The sequence below is a fragment of the Papio anubis genome, chromosome 4 (assembly GCF_008728515.1).
Source record: "Papio anubis isolate 15944 chromosome 4, Panubis1.0, whole genome shotgun sequence".
Classification (NCBI taxonomy): Eukaryota; Metazoa; Chordata; class Mammalia; order Primates; family Cercopithecidae; genus Papio; species Papio anubis.
The window spans coordinates 33,924,940-33,945,325 of NC_044979.1; the positions used below are offsets into that span (position 1 = coordinate 33,924,940).

At 36.0% G+C, this 20,386-nt stretch overlaps 1 long non-coding RNA gene across 18 annotated transcripts in view; it reads right to left on the bottom strand.

Annotated features, from left to right (window-relative positions):
- Window positions 1-20,386, bottom strand: part of LOC116274474 — a 138,086-nt gene that overhangs the window by 48,320 nt on the left and 69,380 nt on the right. For 2 of the 18 annotated variants that reach the window (XR_004183135.1, XR_004183130.1), the window contains exon 7: window positions 4,937-5,143. The exons of 10 other annotated variants lie outside the window; for them this stretch is intronic. This is a non-coding gene — a long non-coding RNA (uncharacterized LOC116274474). 6 more of the 18 variants (XR_004183133.1, XR_004183143.1, XR_004183144.1 and 3 more) reach the window with 6 other exon arrangements.

Sequence of the window (20,386 nt, forward strand, 5' to 3'; positions counted from 1 at the left end):
AAAGATGTTCTTTTGAAACCAATGAGAACAAAGTGATACAACATACCAGAATCAGACACATTTAAAGCAGTGTGTAGAGGAAATTTATAGCACTAAATGCCACAAGAGAGCTATAGTGACTCAAAACTGAATACCTAATGACGCAACTTAAAGCAACCAGAGAAGCAAGACAAACACATACTCTAAAGCTAAAGAAGGCAAGAAATAACTAAGTGACCGCATGAACCTGAAGGAGATATATACGAAACCCAAAACTCAACAATCCAGGAGTCATTTCAAGTGATCAACAAACACACCACCACACACAAACATGAGAGAAGAAACTCAACGACGCACTAAAAATGATAAAGGGGATATCACCACCCACCCCACAGAAATACAAACTACCATCAGAGAATACTATAAACACCTCTACTTCAAATAAACTGGAAAACCTAGAAGAAATGGATAATTTCTGACACTTACACTCTTCCAAGATCTGCTAAAACAGGAAGAAGTTGAATCCCTGAATAGACCAATAATAGTAGGCTCTAAAATTGAGGCAATAATTATGAGCCTATCAAACCAAAAAAGTCCAGAATCAGATGGATTCACAGCTGAATTCTACCAGAAGTATAAGCATAGATAAAACGGCCCTCTCTGAAACTATCCCAAATCATTAGAAGTAGGGAATCTAACCCATTTTGGTGAGGCCGATCATCCTTTTTGATACCTGGGGCCTGGTAGGACAAATAAACAAAAAAAAAATATAATTTTGTAATTCATTATCCGACAAATGATCGAATGCAAAAATCCTCAACAAACACGTAGTAAACCTGATTCAACAACACATCAAAAAGCTATCCACCACATCGGTGGGTTTATCCTGGATGGGGCTTGTTCTAACATTTGCACCACAACATTAAGACCAGCACATAAAACAAACCAAAGATAAAGAACCATTTATTTATTCTATTTAAGGCTTTTATACCCAACAGCGAAATTCTCATGCCAAGTCTTCAATAAATCTGCATGATGGAACTGACCAAAAATAATAATGAAGAGCTTATTTATGACAAACCACAATGAATGGATCATGACGACCAAAACTGGAAAAATTCCTCGAAACTCAAGGCATATGATAGGATGTCTCCTCACCAATTCTATTCCCAAATGAAAGGAAGTTCTATTAGGGGCAATCAGGGTAAGAGAAAGAAATCAAGGGTATTCAGTTAGGGAAAGAAGAGCCAAATTGTCCCTGTTTGGCAGATGACATGATTGTATATTTAGAAACCCTTTACTTGGTCTCACTCCAAAACTTCCCGCTTGATAGTTTCAGCAAAGTCTCTGTGGATACAAAATTAATGCGCAAAAATCACGCTACTTCCCTGGCACACCAATAACAGACAAACACAGAGCCAAATCATGAATGAACTTCCATTCGCCAAATTGTCAAAGTAACCAAATACCTAGGAATCCAATCCTACAAGGATGTAAAGGACCTTCAAGGAGAACTACAAACCACTGCTACCAGTGAAATAAAAGAGGACACAAACAAATGGAAGAACATAAATTACGCTCATGGATGGGAAGAATCAATAATATCGCGGAAAATGGCCATACTGCCCAAGGTAATTTATAGACTGCCAACTCCCCATCAAGCTACCAATGAGTTTCTTCACAGAATTGGAAAAACTGCTTTAAAGTCTTTATGGAACCAAAAGAGCCCGTGATTCCCAAAGACAATCCTAAGTCAAAGAACAAAGCTGGAGGCATCACGCTACCTGACTTCAAACTATACTTACAAGGCTTAACCAAAACAGCATGGTAATTGATACTCAAAACAGAGATATAGACCAATGGGAACAGAACAGAGTCCTCAGAAATAATACCACCACATCTACAGCCATCTGATCTTTACAACCCTAGAAACAAGAAATGGGAAAGGATTCCCATGCAAATGGTGCCGTAAAAATTGGCTACACATAGCCATAAGTAGGCTTGAAACTGATCCTTTCCCTTACCTCTTATACACGTAAAATTAATTCAAGATGGATTCGGAGACTTAAATGTGCCAGACCTAATTACAAAATCCAGAGGAAACCGCCTAGGAAAACACCGTATATAGGTAATGGGCAAAGACTTCATGTTCAAACAAAGCAGCGGCAGCAAAGCTAAAATTGACAAATGGGACGAATAAACTAAAGAGCTTGCACAGCAAAGAAACTACCATCAGAGCAATGGGCAACCTACAGAATGGAGAGAAAATTTCTGTAATCTACTTCCATCTACATTAAAGCACAAATATCCAGAACCTACAAAGAACTCCAACAATTCTACAAGAAAAACAAAACAACCCCATCACAAAGGGGATATGAACAGATTTATTTCAGCACATATTCATACAGCCAACAGACATGCTGAAAAATGCTCATCATCACTGGCCATCAGAGAAAATGCAATCAAACCATTAAATGAGATTCATCCTCACACCAGTTGTGAATGGCTTATCACGTCGGTGGTGCTCAGCCTGCGCTTTATATAATTTTATAAATAGGAACACTTTTATTAATTGTTATTGGTGGGATTGTAAACTAGTTCAACCACAGGAAAACAGTATGTATGCATTCCTCAAGGATCTGTAGAACTAGATGTACCATATGACCCAGCCATCCCATTACTGGGATATACCCAAAGGATTATAAATTATGCTGCTATAAAGACACATGCACACGTGATGTTTATTGCAGCACTATTCACAATAGCAAAGACTTGGAATCAACCCAAATGTCCATCAGTGACAGATTGGATACAAAATGGGCACATATACACCATGGAATACCATGCAGCCATAAAAAGGATGAGTTTGTGTCCCTTGTAGGACATGATGCAGCTGGAAACCATCATTCCAGCAAACTATTGCAAGAACAGAAAACCAAAACCATCCTGATGTTCCCTCACTCATAGGTGTCCGAACAATGAGATCACTTGGACTCAGGAAGGGGAACATCACACCGTGTCATGAGGGAGAGGAGGGGGAGGGATTGGGAGTTAAGTACCTGATGTAAATGACGAAATATGCTAAGACCAACCAACATGGCACAAGTATACATATGTAACAAACCTGCACGTTATGCACATGTACCCTACAACTTAAAGTATAATAATAATAAATAAATTTTAAAAAATAAATAAATAAAAATAAAATAAAATAAAATAAAATGGAGTAATAGCTAGTAGCTAAAATGAATGAACCATGTACATATATATCAAAGTTATGTTAGAAAAAAAGCAAGTTGCTAAAGGGTACATACTGTTTGTTATTCATGTGACTTCTAAATGCATAAAAATCAATACTGTATTATTTCTGGATTAATACATGTGCAGCAAAAGCACAATATATAGATGTACAGGAAACATAACTGCTTCTGGATAGAGATTGACTTTTGAATCAGAGTGAGAGGATGATTAGATGGCAGGAGACTCTACAGCTATATCTATAATATTTTCATTAAAAATAACTAAAATGTTATATGGATGATGATTATATGAGTACATGTACTATGTTTGAAACAGATCATAATGTAAAATAAAAATACATTATGGAAAATTCAAATGGTAAAAGCAAATACTATGCCATTGCTTAAGTGATGAAATAGATCTGTATGTATAGACATTTAGAGTAAAAAAGCAGGTTACAGAACATTGTATAGAGCTGTTTCTCAACATTGGTTCTCTTGATATTTGGGACTGAGTAATTATTTGCTGTAGGCAGCCATCCTGTACTTTGTAGAGTGATTTCCAGCATCCTTGGCCTCTAATATATGCCAGTAAAACCACCTACCACCCTAAACTGTGAAAACCAAAAGTGTCTCCAGAAATAAAGTTCTGATATGTTTGATTTTTATAATAGAAAAATGTGTTGCTGTTATAATACAGAATTATACATATTTTAAATGTAAAAAGAATTAAATTCTTATCAATTTCAGCAAATAGAATGACTAGATTATCATTATCTTCAATTTTATCACAGATGTTTCTATCACTAGACATTTGTAAGGCCCACGAAGGACATTAGATAATGGGAAAAGATGAAAAACCTTCATTAACTTTTTTTTCAAAATTTATTTGTCCAGGAACTATTTTTAAAATCTAATAAAAGTATCACTGATACTATTCTTGACGTGTTTCTCCTCATCTGAGACCTTATAAACAGACTGATAATGGACAAATGCAGAAGCTTGCCAGGCTAAAAGGCATCCAAGGATGCCTGGTGGTCCTGGTCCACCACCCAGCACTCTCTCTGATAGCAAGTCTAAGCTTGCATCAGAGATCTCACTTCAGACCTTCCTTTTGCTAATAATTATTTGAGAATTTCACCATAAGGAGAGAAGAGGTGTGCAATTATACTCGTAGTCAAAAACTGGTTGTCATGCTTTGTCCTAATTACAAATGTGGTTTTATAACAATTATTGTTGGCATTTATTATTGGCTGTAGCACCAACTACATTCAACATTCCATGAGACAGAGACTATACCTTGCACAGTGCCACACAACTCAGTAAATATTGATTGAAAGGATGGGTGAACAGTACTAAGTACAACAGGGGGTGAGAGGAACATAAAAATGAACACATTTAGTAAAGTAGTTCAAAACTTAGGAAAGGCAACAGATTTGCATATATTTAATCAACATTCAGTGTAAAGAGGACTACAATAGTATTTGGAATGATTTAAGGAAGCTCACTAATTAAGTCTGGACAAGTATACTGATTTATATTCCCCAATAATGAGAAGTTGTGCCTTGGGCAAATTTCCTAATTTTTCTCCATCATAATATTTCACATTTATTAAATAATAATAACGATATCCACCATTTTTTTCTTATCTCCTCATATTCCAGAAAGGAAGAGTCTTAGGGCATCTTTAGGGAGAATCCCATAAAGAAAAGTCATACCTGTGTTTCTATTTATATAATTTTAGCCAGAGAAGAGTGAAGCTCAGTAGGTTCTTTTAGTAGGATTCAACAGCTGACCTTCTTTCCCATTCAGACGGGACCATGCTGGTGGGTTTTGACTCAGCTCCCTTCCTCTAAAGCTGTAGTGCAAAACCATGAGTTTTTCTCATCGACATCTTTCTTTCCAATCCTGAATTTCTCTTTCTCCTATTATTACAAATTTTGACCATATAAAATTTATACATGAATTTGACATATTAAATATAAAATGTAAAATGCCTAGCATAGTACCTGGAGTTTAGTAGGAATTCAATAAACAGTCATTTGTTTAGGTTTTCATCATTACCTAGAATTACAGTATATTCTGTGATTAAAAAGAACAAAAGAAAGAGTAGTGATTTGGAAAAAAACAGAAGTCAGAAGTCAGATTTCTCATCAGAATCTCTGGCTCCCTCTAAGAACTGTTTTCCATTTATAACAAACTCAACTCCAAATATTAGAGTTTTCTCTGTATTTATACAGAGAATACCTTAGGTGGATTAGATATCTCCTATTTAGGGCCCAGTGTCATTTTGAATTGCATAACCTATACAGTTTACAGAGTCGAACTTAAGTGATTGGGTTTGAACTGGGTTGGTTATGGGAGGAAAAAAGAATACTTTCTTTTAACGCGAAGCAGAGAGACAGGCTCCCAGGTTTCCTGTGTCCATAGAGGCTTGAGTCTCTTGCCAGGAAGATCAGTACAACCAGCTGGTGCCTGAGACACAATCCCTTGTGCAAGTTCTCAGCAGGAGACTTTGCTGATGACTGAGTAGGGTGTACCTCAGACAGAGAACAAGGTTACGGAAACAAATTTGGGAAGCTTTATTACACAGTGAACTGAATCTCGTGATGCTCAACAAATCTAAAAGCTTCTGCTCCTGGACACTTAATTGTTTCGCCTGTCCGGGATGATTGAAACTGCTCTTTAAAGGCCATATATTTCTTTTTCTAAATTTTAGATTCAGGGGGTATATGTCCTTCTTTGTTGCATGAGTACTGCATATATAATGCTGGCGGTTGGGCTTCTATTGCACCCATCACCCAAATATACTACATTGTACACGATAGGTAAATTTTCAACCCTCATTCCCCTCCCACCCTTTCCCCTTTTGGAGTTCCCAGAGTCTACTTTCTCCATTTTTATGTCCATGTGTATTCTTTTTTAGCCACCACTTGTAAGTAAGAGCTTGTGAATATTTGGTTTTCTGCTTCTGTGTTAGTTCATTTAGGATATTGGAAAGGCCATACATTTCTAGTAAATCTGAAGACAATACATCTTCATTTCTAATCCCACCCTGGTATTCTTATTTATAAAGTTTGACCCCCTAAATCATTTTTCCATGGACCCATTCTCATCTTCATTTTAAAATGTACAGTATTTAGGATTACTCCTAAGTGGTCATTGATTTTAGTTTGTTAATGGACTCCCAAGTAAATCTGTGATTAAAAATAGTTCTCTGCTTCAATGCCAGCCAAGAGAAATATAGGTCTTTCTTTATCATGATGAGTTCTATAGAGACATTTATTTTTATTATCTAAAAATTGGTCTACTCTTTCATGACAGTTTTTTAACCATGAAATTGGAAATACATAAAGGAAGATATTTCTCAGGCAGACAGATCTAATGACTGTGGTGTTAAACCAACAGGGTAGGATTATAGGATATGGGGGAATACTTTCATGTTGCTTGCTTATCTGTATTTTATAGATTTGTCCCAAAAAATGTACACATTTTATAAATATAGTATTTTAAAATATTAAAAAGACAAACTCCTTTTCTTCACAATTCAATTTATCATAAAATAAGGTACAATCTCATATTTTAAAAATTTTCTACGGTTTTCAGCTCTGAATTGGTTATATTTCTAAACGATACAAGATGAAATTGTTTATTCAGATGTTACTCTCAAATAGCTCAATTATTGTGACTTTTGGTTGCTATAACATGATATGATAAGTACCAAGCACATATTAATAGTTCGGCATTGACTGGAGTCCAATAAAAACCTGATTGAGAGATATAAAAATTTCAGAATAAAAAAATCAAATCATCTCCTAACAATCGTTAAAATGAAATAAAGAAAAAAGAAAGCTCCCTGGTTAGTGGAATTTTTTACCACTAACCACTAGTAATTCTTTTGATGTTGAAAACGTTTTAAAGCATAGATCTATTTCTACACTTTAAGGAGAAGAAATGACATATGGTAATCTAAATACCAAAAAAGAAATGATAATTATATGAATTTTTGAATGTACCAATTAATACTGCAGTTTCCACTAAATGAGTATAATGAAGTCTTATATAATTGAAATTATCTGTGGCATTTTTCTCATGGACATTTATATATCTTGCTGTGACAATTATCTAAGGCTATAGTTAAGTACCTGACAATTAAAATAAAAACCATTAAGACAGTAATTTTTACTTTTCTTTATTTCTTCATTAACCTGTTGTTTTCAAATAGCACTATAATTTTGAAAGAAAAAAATTGAAAAAAACATCATTATATGCTTAAAGTCCCCTAGTAGAAGGAAATCTTTAATAGAAGCCGGAAAATTCATAGCAAATATGCTATCAATTCTGTGAGAAGCTATACCTAAATAGAGGTCTATGAACACTCAGAGCACTTGATTCATGGTGAAAGCATATTTCTTGGTCTTGAAAGAAACGAAGATCTTAACAAATTTCACCAACTGCATGAGAGAACCTAGTCATCCACTTTAAATTGGGAGTCTTTAAATTTAGCAGCTATATTCACTATAGTGCCATTTGTAAAGACATTCCCCTTTGAAAAAAATACATTTTGACAGTGACAGTTACATTATTTTTAGCTTTGCCTAACAGCTGCAGACTATAATTAAGACAACTAAAATTTGTATATGACATTTGTCTTCTTATAATATACTATGCTGTTACCCACACAAACTGTTGTTCTGTGTCCAGAGCCTACACCCAGGGCTCTTTATGCACTGCTGGGATTTGGGTTAATACTATTTCCAGGAATTCCTTGTAGTAGCACACAAGGGCTGCAATATCCAGGAATCAATCTCTAAAGCTTTAGAGGCCTACTGCAGACTCCCTGGATATTTCTTGCTTTACCTGATTTCCCAGATGATTAATTTCACACTATTTCAAGAGCTGCTGTTGCTGTAATCTCTTCAGATCTATTTTTGATAACTTCATTGACTTACTAACCGAAATGTTCTAAATCCCCACAGCAGGTACCATATTATCTTTTTTAAAATCCTGACAATTTCTTACAAAAATGTAAAAATCTGCCATTGATTGATATGATAGAATCACTGGAAATGGAAACAGTATAAAATAGAATTAACTCGAAAAGAAACTATTACGTTCAGCCTTTAGTAAAATAATGTGAATTGTTGGGATTGAAATTCCATTAACAAGGAATTTTAAAATTATAAACAATGATCATAATTAGAAGGATAAGAAGAGAAAAAGAGAAAGAGAAAAATGTAAGAAAACAGGGAAGAGAAATGGCATTGGAAAGTAATAAAACTGGGCTTCAAACGCTTTTTAAAAAGCAAAACAAAGGATGTCTGGATTCCAAGTAAAAAGGCCTAGTCCCAGGAGCATCTCCTTCAATCTCACCTGGCATCTATTCTCCCTGGCTGCTCAGATTCATCTAAATGAGTGCCTGAGTGTGTCGGGGGTATAGTGGATTTTAAGGTCTTTTTAAAGACTAATATTTTTTGTGGAAAAAGTAAATGACTAATCATCACAACAGATCAGATCTTTTTAGATAAGAATTGCCTCTTCAGTAAAGTAATAACATCATGAAATCCATTTTTTCCTTCTATGCATTATGTCATTTAAAACATTATGATGTCAAAGGTAAATACATCTAACACATCAGGGGTATTTTCTCTCTGTTCTCTTGCTCATTTATATTCTGTGGTCATTGAAATTAGGAAATATTTTTATTTCTTTTAATCTACTTTTCTTTGAACTCAGATGCTGTACTCTTAATGTTTCTGATGTTCTCTGGAATAAGATAACTGTAGGGAAGTCTGTGCTGGGTAACAGAAAGAATGCTGATTTTTTTGTTTGTTTGTTTGTTTGTTTGTTTTTGGTAGAAGATCAAGACTTCAAATTCTATTAACCATGGACTACTCTTTCTAGGACTAGTTTTATGCTTAAGCCATGACACCTCAATTAAGGTTTTTAACCACAATGTGTCACAAGACCTTGACCCCACAAGGTCAAGATTGTTTTCTTGCAAGTAATGTTCTTTACAAAAAAAACCCTGTTAGAACAAATAAATGAATTCAGTAAAGTTGCAGGATACAAAATCAACACCCAAAAATAGGTTGTGCTTCTATATACTAACCACAAACCATCCAAAAAGGACATTAAGAAAATGGTTTTGTTCACAATAATATCAAAAGGAATAAAATACTTAGGAATAAACTTGACCAAGGAGATTAAGTATCTGTACACTAGAAACTATGAAACACTGATGAAGGAAATTTAAGGAGACATAAATAGATGGAAAGATATCACATGTTCATGGATTGGAAGACAGAATACTGGTTAAAATGTCCAGATTACCCAAAGTAATCTACAGATTCAAGCCTAGCCTTGAAAAAAATCTCAAAGGCATTTTTTTTTAAAGAAAGAGTAAAAACAATACTAAAATTCTCTCTCATTTTTGTGAATCTTTATTACTCAAATGAGTATTCTCAATGTAAACACAGATTCCTTTCTTCCTACATTGTTCTTCCAATTTTCTGCCAAGCCTTTCATTTTATCTGATTGCCTCTGGATCTTTAACAGGCTTGCCACTATAAAGTGATACAGCAATTAAAAAGAAGAATATAGAAATCATCCTCCTTCATTCCCATGAATATCCTTATTTTCAGCCATCAGGCAGTCTTCCGAGATGAATAAAGTTTGAAAAGTAGGCACATATGGTCTACACTGATGCTTCCAGTCCCTTATTTAAGACCTTCTTTTGGATGATATGACTAGTGTTAAGTGTGTACAGGGCATATTTCCTGGGCCACTTGTTATAAGGCTTGCCTAGACTTTCCTAATGTTACTTATTGTGCGGTACTTTTATTTACACATTAGTGCAAGGCGTGCCTCTGCTCTTAGCCACATCAGCTGCCCTTCAAGCCTCAGATACTTGGGAGTTCTGCCTTGACTCCTTTCTCAACTCTAAATCCTTGATGTCCTTCTCTTGGTTTGAAGAGGCGCCCTTAGAACCTGCCTTTGCTTTTGAGTCTTCATTCTAAAATACATCTGCTGTGGCTGCCTCTCTTCCTGGCTTAAAAATAGAAAGCTAGTATGTAAGATATACTCATTACTTAGGTGTGAATAAAAGGAAGAGAATATGTGATCATAGAATGGTAGAGATAAAAGTGGTTCTCGTGAGCATCAAGCTCAGGTAATTTTATTTTAGGAATGAACAAATACTTCAGAGATAGATCATTTGCCTCATGGTAAACTATTAGGCTGTCATTGGCAAAAATGCAATTCTTTTGCACCAACCTAATACAACAGGTAAATGGTAAAGATGAGGCATATACACATGACTTCTGATTCCAAATGCAGCACTTTCTGCACTTTGCCATAGTGAATTGGATGGAAATTTCATGCATTGTGACATAGTCAATGGATAAGAAATCTGGGGCTGAAGAGGCTCGAGAGAGGCTCAAGAGAGCTAAAATGCCCTCAAGTGCACATGGACATGCACTTCCCAGGTGAAATATGTGAAAGTATTTTATAAACTGCAAAGTCCATATATAATTCAATTTCCAGATATAATTTTCAATGATTATCTACCTTCATATGAGACCGGCTTCAGGAGAAAGAGACAATTTTTTTTCTCCCATTTGGACCCACAATTCCCATTTGGAAGCTGCTTTTCAGAGTTCTTCGCACTCACTATAAAAATTCCTTGAACAGGATAAAACCACCTTGAAAAGTATAAAACAGGAATTTATACTTTGTGGACTGGGGTGTGCAGGGGCAAAGTTAATATAATTTAAAAATCACAATATTCGTCCAGCTTTGAGGATAAATACCAATAATAATAGAGCCCTTCTCCTTTGGTTCAGAGTTTGGTCTGATCTCCCTATGTTTCTGATCGCGAGCATATTATTTATAAATGAATATTTCAAGTCAAGAGGTCAGACTGACTTAAAAAAGAGAAACAAAAATGAAAATTGCTTTATTTTCATGCTTAGAAAACACTGCAGTTCATATTAATAGCAGATTAATAATCTCATTCTGATATTTACAGGACTGTTTTCTTATCCTGCTAAAATGCTGCTGTTATAAACTATTCCTCTTTCTTGACAGCTTGAAAGCTACTGTATCCATTTAAAGAGTTGTAAGTCTGTCTAAGTTGAATTCCATAGTGATTATGATGATGCTGTTGTCATTGCCCAATATAAATCATATGGTCATAAATGCAAGCACATCACGACAGCGTCTGTATAGCATAGTCTGTCTTTGGGAACTGCTACCACTTAGCTTACAGGAAGGTTTATAATATGTAATAGTAATGCTTTCCCAAAGCACAGACCACAGTATTGTGAAGTGCTACTGTGTCCTTTGGTACCTATTAGGGTGCAATTTGAATACCAGGCAGACCTCACAAGTACCTGAAAATGTAGATAACTCATATCTATCAATCTTTATTTGAGGATAAATAAATAAGAATAGAAAAATTATTTGCAGCTGCTCTCTGCTTAGGACTAGAGTTAATGGTGATACCGAAACATACCTGAATTCAGAAAAAAAGCTTCCCAGAAGTCTTATTCTATTGTTCTGAAACCACCCTTCTTTCAAATTTGCTTCCTTGCCTTGCTGCTCTCCACTTCTAGTCCTTTATCTGATAAGTGTCCTTCAATTCTCTCCCTTATTCCTTCATTTTTTCCTCTTAATTTTAGAATTAAAAGGTACGTGTGATGGGAGATTATGGAAGACATTGGAAAGATCATGGAAAAGAACTAAAAGGCTGAGTTCATACTTTGTAGCAGAGTCTGTGATAAATGATGTACATTTATCATGTAAGCTATCATGGAAGCTAAGACTAAGAAAACTTAAATACTAATCTATGAATAAATGTATAACAGTAAGTAAAACATTTCAAACCCAAAGTCCATACACTTCTCTCTGTGATATTTTTGTGCCAGATGATCCCTTAAAGATTTCTATTGGTGGAGGAAGGGGCCAAGCAAAACATCACATGACATTCATTAAATAATATTTGTAGGGGAAAGGAAGCACTGATGAGGCCAGGGCAAACGAGCCAGAGACACTGAAAACCCCCCGGTGCTCCCATCTGTCTGTGGAGAGGCACAGCAGGTCAGGCAATCTGTGTCATACATAGTGTGGTCTTTATTCCACTAGGGAGGCCCACGGATATCTCTCTTTATTCATATAAGAAAATAACTTCATTAAGATGAGATACATAGGCTGTTTGGCCCAAGACTGTCCAGGTTTTGAGTGTTAAATATTTACACACATTTACTGGGACTATCAGTTGCCTGATACAAAAATTCTAAGCAGCTGGGAAATATTGTGGCCCATTCTTTGGTTGCAGAGCCCTACTCAGAGAAGCAATCTTCAATTCCATATTAAACTGAAATTGGGTGCTGCCTCCTACCCTGTTTGAGAAAAGAAGAATCACCAGGACCAGCTAGTGTATGGTCCAGGCAACCCACAGTGAACTCCCAGTGTTGTTTTCATATGATGCTGGTTCTTAAATACCAGGCACGCAACCTAAAATATGGGCAATTAGCAAATGTCCTTTCCTTTCTAAGCATCAGACTCTGGACTCTTTAAGATTCGTAACTGCTACATTTCTTTTGAAAGTTGCTGTTTGGTCATTAAGATGGTGCTAATGATAGAAAGTCATCAAATGACAGTTAAATATGGTTATGTGTAAGATTTCTATATTTTAAGTGATAAAAAAGTTGAAAAAGTTGGCTTTTGCTCCTTCTTTCCCCTTTACCACCCAAGTAAGAAAACTGAGGGTGAGAAGCAGTATGCCTCTTGCCCTGGGGTTTCTGCAGCCAGATGGCAATGCCAAGATGAACACTAGACTAGACTTCTCTAATTTTCCTTCTCGGTGCTTCTCTTCCTGCCAGGAATGTGACTGGAGTGTTAAACTTAAAAGCACTAACTTAGTGAGGAATTTAAACAGAAGTTCAAATATATCTGTAGCAGTTCTGGTTTACAGTTTGTTGTTGGCAGTATGTGGATTTGGGGAATTAAGGGATTTGGCATGATACACACTTTGCCTCTTCTCACTATAATTCGGCTTGATGCAACAAATATTTCTAAAGCACTTACCAACAAGGCAGTATGCTGGGGATGTTGGGAAATAGAGGGATAAGTAAAATAATTCTTACCATCCAGGAGCTTTGCCTGGATGCACCTGTCTCATTTTATACCTTGAGAAATATTGAGTGCAAGACTATCAGTACAGGTGTATGTAGTTATCTTTGTAAGGTACTCAGAAGAACATTCTGAACCATTGGTAACTAATGCATGCTTTTCCATGGTAGTAATGATTTTAACAATAAAGACAAATTAAACAAAAAAGCAAATGAATATGTTTGCTTCAGTGAAGGAGTGTTACCTCTGTGTTTTCTGAAGAAAGGCTTCCAGTGGTTTACTGGAAGGCCCTGAGAACTTACCAGATAGATGCCTGATTTTTATGGCTGTTTCAATATACTTGTCATGAAATCCCCTTCCAGAAAGACTCACCCTTGGAGAAACAAGTACTTCCCTTTTGAAGGCTTTTCTGATGGCAAGCCTACCCTGACTTTCTTTCTTTTATTTATTTATTTTTTCTTTAGACAGGGTTTTGCTCTGTTGCCCAGGCTGGAGTGCAGTGGCACAATCTCGGCTCACGGCAACCTTTGCCTCCCGGGTTCAAGAAATTCTCCTGCCTCAGCCTGCTTAGTAGCTGTGATTACAGGCATGCATCACTATGCCCAGCTCATTTTTGTGTTTTTAGTAGAGACGGGGTTTCCCCATTTCAGCCAGGTTGGTCTCCAACTCCTGACCTGAAGTGATCCGCCCACCTCAGCCTCCCAAAGTGCTGGGATTACAGCTGTGAGCCACCATGCCCAGCCCCCTATCCTGACTTTCCGAGTGAAATGCCTCCTCCTGAAAATACTGAATGAAAGCAGCAATAATTTTATCACTATAATAATTATATTTTTAGCTACCCCCAAATCTCAAATGCATATTTTAGGCTGGAAAGCATTATGTGTCTTTTGATCACACCTTAAGTATGACGTTGATTTTCAATCATTCATGAGACAGCAAATCTCAGAGATATTTTGGGTCTTTCCCATCTTAAAAGCAGTAACTTATTTATTTCTTCCTAACACAAATTAAGTGTTGCATCAAAGAGAAAAGTGAATAGAAAAGGAAAAGCTGTCAATTCAGAAATAAATGGGCCAAGAAATAGACATCAGTGCATGGAGACACAAATCAGAAATACAGACATTTAATAAAATACACACAAAATGTTGTTAATTTCCAGTGCTTAAAAAAAACCTTAGAGTGAGCTGGGCAACGTAATTGACTGTCACTGTAGGATGTGACATGGATATCAAAAAGGTCAGTGTAATTTGAGTCTGGCTATGCAGAGTCATCATTTCCAGAACGGGAGAGATAATGTTCCCTGCCTATGGTCTGGGCTTCACCCAGGAACTATTAACATGGCTATCAAGGTGAATTTGACTAAAGATGCTCAGCCACCTCTGGACTCAAGCACAGATAATTAGTGATATGCAAGATGACCCCAAAGCTACACAGCAGCCCCAACCCACTCAAGTGGCATTAGGTCCTCTGAGAGAGTTTAGTTATATACAGTGACCCTAATTTAACTTATCAGTTGCTTGTCTGCACATGAGAAGTTTCAGATCACTATTATTGAATTAACTTTCTAGTAAGTAGAAAAAGTTCCTTTGAGAGTTTGAAAATCAATTTAGAATAAGGGATCTTGAATATTTCAGTTTATAGTGAGAACTCAGCTGGCTCTTGAGGTCTTTGTGGCAGACAGGAGCTCTGCTCAAATTAGATCTTCAGCTCTTTGAAATTCTGCTGAGTGCAAAGGTTGCAGAATTGTTAGATATTAGGCTTACTTCCTGGGTGATGGGTTCAATTGTACCTCAGATCTCAGCATCATGCAATATATCCACGAACATGTACCCCAGACTCTAAAATAAGAGTTGAAATTATTTAAAAGAATCTACTGAGTGGAAACTAAGGCATTATGGTTTCTTTCAACATTTGATTTTAGAATAGATTCAGATTTACCAAAAAATCGCAAAAGTAGTACAAAAAGTCCCCACAAACCCTATACCCAGTATTTCTTATCATTAATATCTCACATTAGTATGGTACATTTGTTAGTGGACCATTATTGATTCATCAATATTAACTAAAGTCCATCCTTTATTCAGATTTCCTTTACTTTTACCTAATATCTTTCCCTGTTTCAAGATTCCATCCAGAATATTGCATCACATTTAGTTGATTGTAACAGTTTTTTAGACCTTTTTTGTTTTTGAGGAATTTAACTTTTTGCAAGGTAATGGCCAACCAACTGAAAGTGTCCTCAGTAACCAAAGATGGAACAATTTGGGCAACAAAGTAATATTGGTTTATAACTCAAAATATAAAATACATATTCATGAGTTCATATTGTCATAAGTAAATGAATAATTGATTGAAAGAATGAATAAATAAAAACCAATCTCCCATGCAGAAGGATTTCAACTATTCCATGTAGATAATTCATCCTCAAGGAGGTGAAGCACAACTCTCTAATTTTTAAGTGTGGGTGGTACACAGAAAGTTCTTCCCAAAGAGGACTGTATGGAAAAAGGAAGAAAGAGTAACTTCACAGTGAAGAAACTTGACAAACACTATCTTAGGCAAGTGTTCAAGATTAACATCAACAGTGATAAATCACGTCCATAGTTTGTGCTCCTGATATGATATGCTGAAAATGGCAATTTACCTCTGTGCTCTTTCTCCCAAAAACTCATGACTCAGGTTAATCAACATCATATAAACCCCAACTGAGAGACATCTACTAAAGTCTCTTGTACAGTTGACATGGAACAAAAGGAGAAAAGCAATGTTGGGTTAACCCTCGGGATAAAAGGACTAGTCATGGGCATCCTTTTTATCTTTCCCAGCTCTACCTTTCTCATCAGCACCTAGAAACTCAGAGAACAAAGTGACTCTAAAACACAAGGTGACAATCCTTTTCTGTCCTTTCACCTCACTTGGCAATTAAAGGGTGAAGCCTGGGTGTGACAAGTCATCTAAAGAGCTTCAACCATGATGTTGGGATCCCCCGTGCTACACATACACCTGATGGAGATGGGCAAGATGGCTCCCAATTCCTGCTATAACCAAGCTGTTCAGTTTGGAGTAAAGTGACCAGAATGTTGACTGGTAGCAAGTAAATGTGATCCACACTCATAAAAGGAATTTAACATTATGAAAATGATCATTTTCCATCGAAGTCTTAAGCCCTATAGCTGAGCATATAATGCAAGACTACCTTAGCGATGTGGCTATATTTGAGTATGGAAGCATCCTAGGAAAACCTTGGATGTCGTTTTTTTCCCTTGATATTTGATCAATATGAACTTGATTACATGGTACATACTCTCTAATGCCTGAATATTCTCCAATTCTATTTTAATTCTGTTCATTGTTAGGAGTAGGTCCTCTATTCTTCCCCCCATTTGTCATCATATTTGCAGGAATCCATTTTATATGATAAATTTGAAATATTCCTTATGAAAAGATTGCGAGGCCTACCATTATTCTTCTCATAGATCCCATTTATCAACCCTGCCCCACCCACACATTTCCTGTGCTGCTACTAAAAAGTTGTTTTGAACTCATAAGTCATGTATAATGCTAATGGAATTTTATTATCTAAACATAGTAAACAACAGACTGAATAATAAAAGTAAACTAAAATCATCTTTATGTACATTTAATATTTGTAAATGTATTTTGTTCTATGTGTTGTATATCATTAGATATCCATTATTCTGCTCTAAATGAGTACACCATTAATCACTTAAGGAACATTAATAATAAAAATTTCTGAGAATTTTAATGTGATTTTTGGGGACTTTTTTCTATTTTTGTAGTATTTGAATATCTGATAGATTAATTTATTTAGATATTATTGAGTATTTTACACTGCCATCTAGTGATGTAAGCACTTATGTAGGTGGAGATTTGAGAGAAGCAATTTGTCTAGCCCATCTAAACAACCTGACTACACTTTGCCAGATCTTTTCAATGGCTTAGAGAAACTCATTTTAAAATTATTATATTTAATGTCAGGTTCCTCATCCTTTATGGCTCCTATTTCAAACTTCAGGTGAATCTAGGCTTCTTTTTAAAAATGATGAAGTTTGTATTAGATGCATTACACTCCTCTATTTGGTGTAATGACAGTTGCTAATATTTATTGAGTGCTCACCACTTGCTAGGCACTGTTCTAAGTGCTATTCATGTATTAACCCACGTAATCTTGACACCAGTCTTAAGACATAGTTACCATTTTGGTTTTGTTTTGCCCACAGTCACATAATGAATAAATGACCAAGCTGTAATTTGAACTCATTCAGGCTAGTTCCAGAGTCCGTGAGGCTAACTAGTAAGCTATAACAGCCTCTCTTATGTAGTCTTCACTCCCCAGCATATACACACACATATGTACAAACACTCACCCCACTGTCTCTCCAATATCCCACACGTACTCAGATGTATAGGCTTCCAGCCACCTAGGGTCACCTTTCTGTAGGATCTTATCTTGGTTTCTGCTTTATACATGGGTTACCTTGGTGCTTCTGAAACTTGTAGTCTTGCAGACTTGAATAGATAGCCCTGTTTGAGTTTTTGGTTCTTCAATGGAAGTCAGAGGATTATTTCTGTTTTGCCATACTTTGCATTAGCAATTTGAGTTCCAATCTTAAAATATAAACCAAAGCTGATTTCATAATATAATCCTAAAAGAAGCTATTTCTACATAGGGATGGCAAATTTTCTTTTTTTCTTGTTTTCCAAGATCATACAAAATAAGAATGAGATAGAGTTAATTTTAGCACAATGATATGGGACATGACTACTTAATTGCTGTTTATAAGAAAAAAAAAACCATTTAAGTTTGCAGAATTATTAATTTTGCAACAAGATGTGGCAATAAAATTGCACATTTCATTGGAACTGTAGGCAACCCTAACAATCAATCAGTACTGGCTTCTCTACTAGCTAACTTCGCACAATTCAGGGAGCTGAGTGAGAAGCATGAAGTGTGTAAATTTTGTTGGGGGAGGTAGAAGGAGAGCATAGAAATGCACCTGCCATGTTTTGTGGTGGTGGGATTTTACCTGTATCTATGTGTATGGGGGCAGGGATAGAGGGTGGGAGGGTGCTGTGCCAAACAGAATAAAGTGCTGTCCCTGACCCAAATAGATAATTAAGTTAGAAAATAAAAAAATTTGCATGAACAAAATAATTAAGTGCTAAGTAGAAAATATTTTCTTGCATTCCAAAACATAGCAAATGTGCTAAGTATTAGAGAAATAAAGAAGGTCTCCTAGAAATTATAGAGTATGAGCTAGAGCCTGATAGTTTATTGCTGAATTCTATGATTTTTTTTTCCCTAAACTCCAACCAAGTTATCTTAGTCCACCTGGACTGCTGCAACAAAATACCATAAACTGGGCAGCTTGTAAAACCAGAAACTTATTTCTTACAATTCTGATGGCTGGGATGCCCAAGATCAGGGTGCCAGCATGGCTAAGTTTCCAGTGACAGTCCTTTTATCAATTTCTTGCTGTGATCTCATATGGTAGGAAGAGGCAAAGAGGATCCCTTTAGCCTATTTTACAAGGGCACTAATCCCATTCACAAGGGCTTTGTCCTCATAAACTAATCACCTCACAAAAGATCCCATCTCCTAATACCATCACTTTGGGAATTAGGATTTTAACATATAAATTTTGAACAGGAACAACACAACATTCAGACTGTAGCACCAGTACTCTCACTCCCTACCTTTTAAAGCATTTAAATGGCAAATGACACAGCAGGATAATTCCCCAATACAGGAGAATGATTTATCTGAAAGAGCTAACCTCTCAATGGCTCAAAAATTGACTCTTGGGCATCAATTAATTACTCAAGTGTTATATTTTGGAGTGGCCTATCAAGAAAAGTTCAGAAGAGATATTCAATAGCAACAATAGCCTTGTTCTTGTCAATGTCCTCTTCAGAAGAAATACTCTACTGACTCGTTTCTTCAGGTTACTCTATACACACCTTTAGTTACAGATCCCCAAGCATGACCCTTCTGTTTTTTGTTTGTTAGTTTGTTTGTTTGTTTTAATGCCACTGATATTTTGGAGCATCATATAGATACAGTCATAAAATTTATAAGCAGGATATATAAATATAAACTTGGCTGGAGTCAGATTTAATGTGTCTGAAATACCTCACTTTGCTCAGCATTTTGTTCTGCCAATCCAGTGCATTTTAATTCAATCAGTCTTGTCAGGATATATCAGATACCATCTAAATATTGGGGATATAAAGATAAATAGAAAGTATTCGATTAATGTGCTGAATTAATGGTTTTTTGAATTTAGCCTTTTAGACAATGTCTTTTTGATCATTCCTCGAGGCTTTGAACTCGCAGTCTTCTAGACAGCTGGTTGACTAATGACATACTAAAAACACCTTTGAGCTCTCATTTGTATGTTCACACTCCTTGCTTCCGCAGTAGAAGGGATGGTTTCTTGCAGTGTCTCTTGGAAGCATCTCTAGCCCCTACCAATAGCTCATAGAATCATTTCAGGAGCTCTGGTTCATCCTTTTGAAGCTTCCAGTGATGTTCATACCCACCGTCTCCTGAGATTAACCTTGGAAACAAGTAGTATCCATCTACATTGAAGGACAACGCATGTGTTTCTAAGTCCTGAGAATTTTCCAATACTTTGCAAGAAATCAAGGTAGAAGATAAATTTACTGATTCCTCTGTATTACAAATAAATATCTTTTAGTATCTCATGAAGGTTATTCATTCCCTCACGGTGACGGCTTACTTTTATTTCACATTCTAGCAGCACTTTCGTAGACACAGCTAGGTCAAAGTAGAGGAAAAGAAAATTTAAAATAGTCAACCTGGGATAAGATAGAATTTAGAGAAACGGAAGAAGGTTGACATAAAGAAGAACCCCTAGGAGAGGAATTGAGAAAGGTGTTGAGAAAGATGAAGTCCATCTTTAGATGTAGTCTAATGAAATTCAGCAATAATAATTAGAAAAATGTCTTTAAGGTTTCTAATGAATTTGTAACTTGCCTGATTTATTACT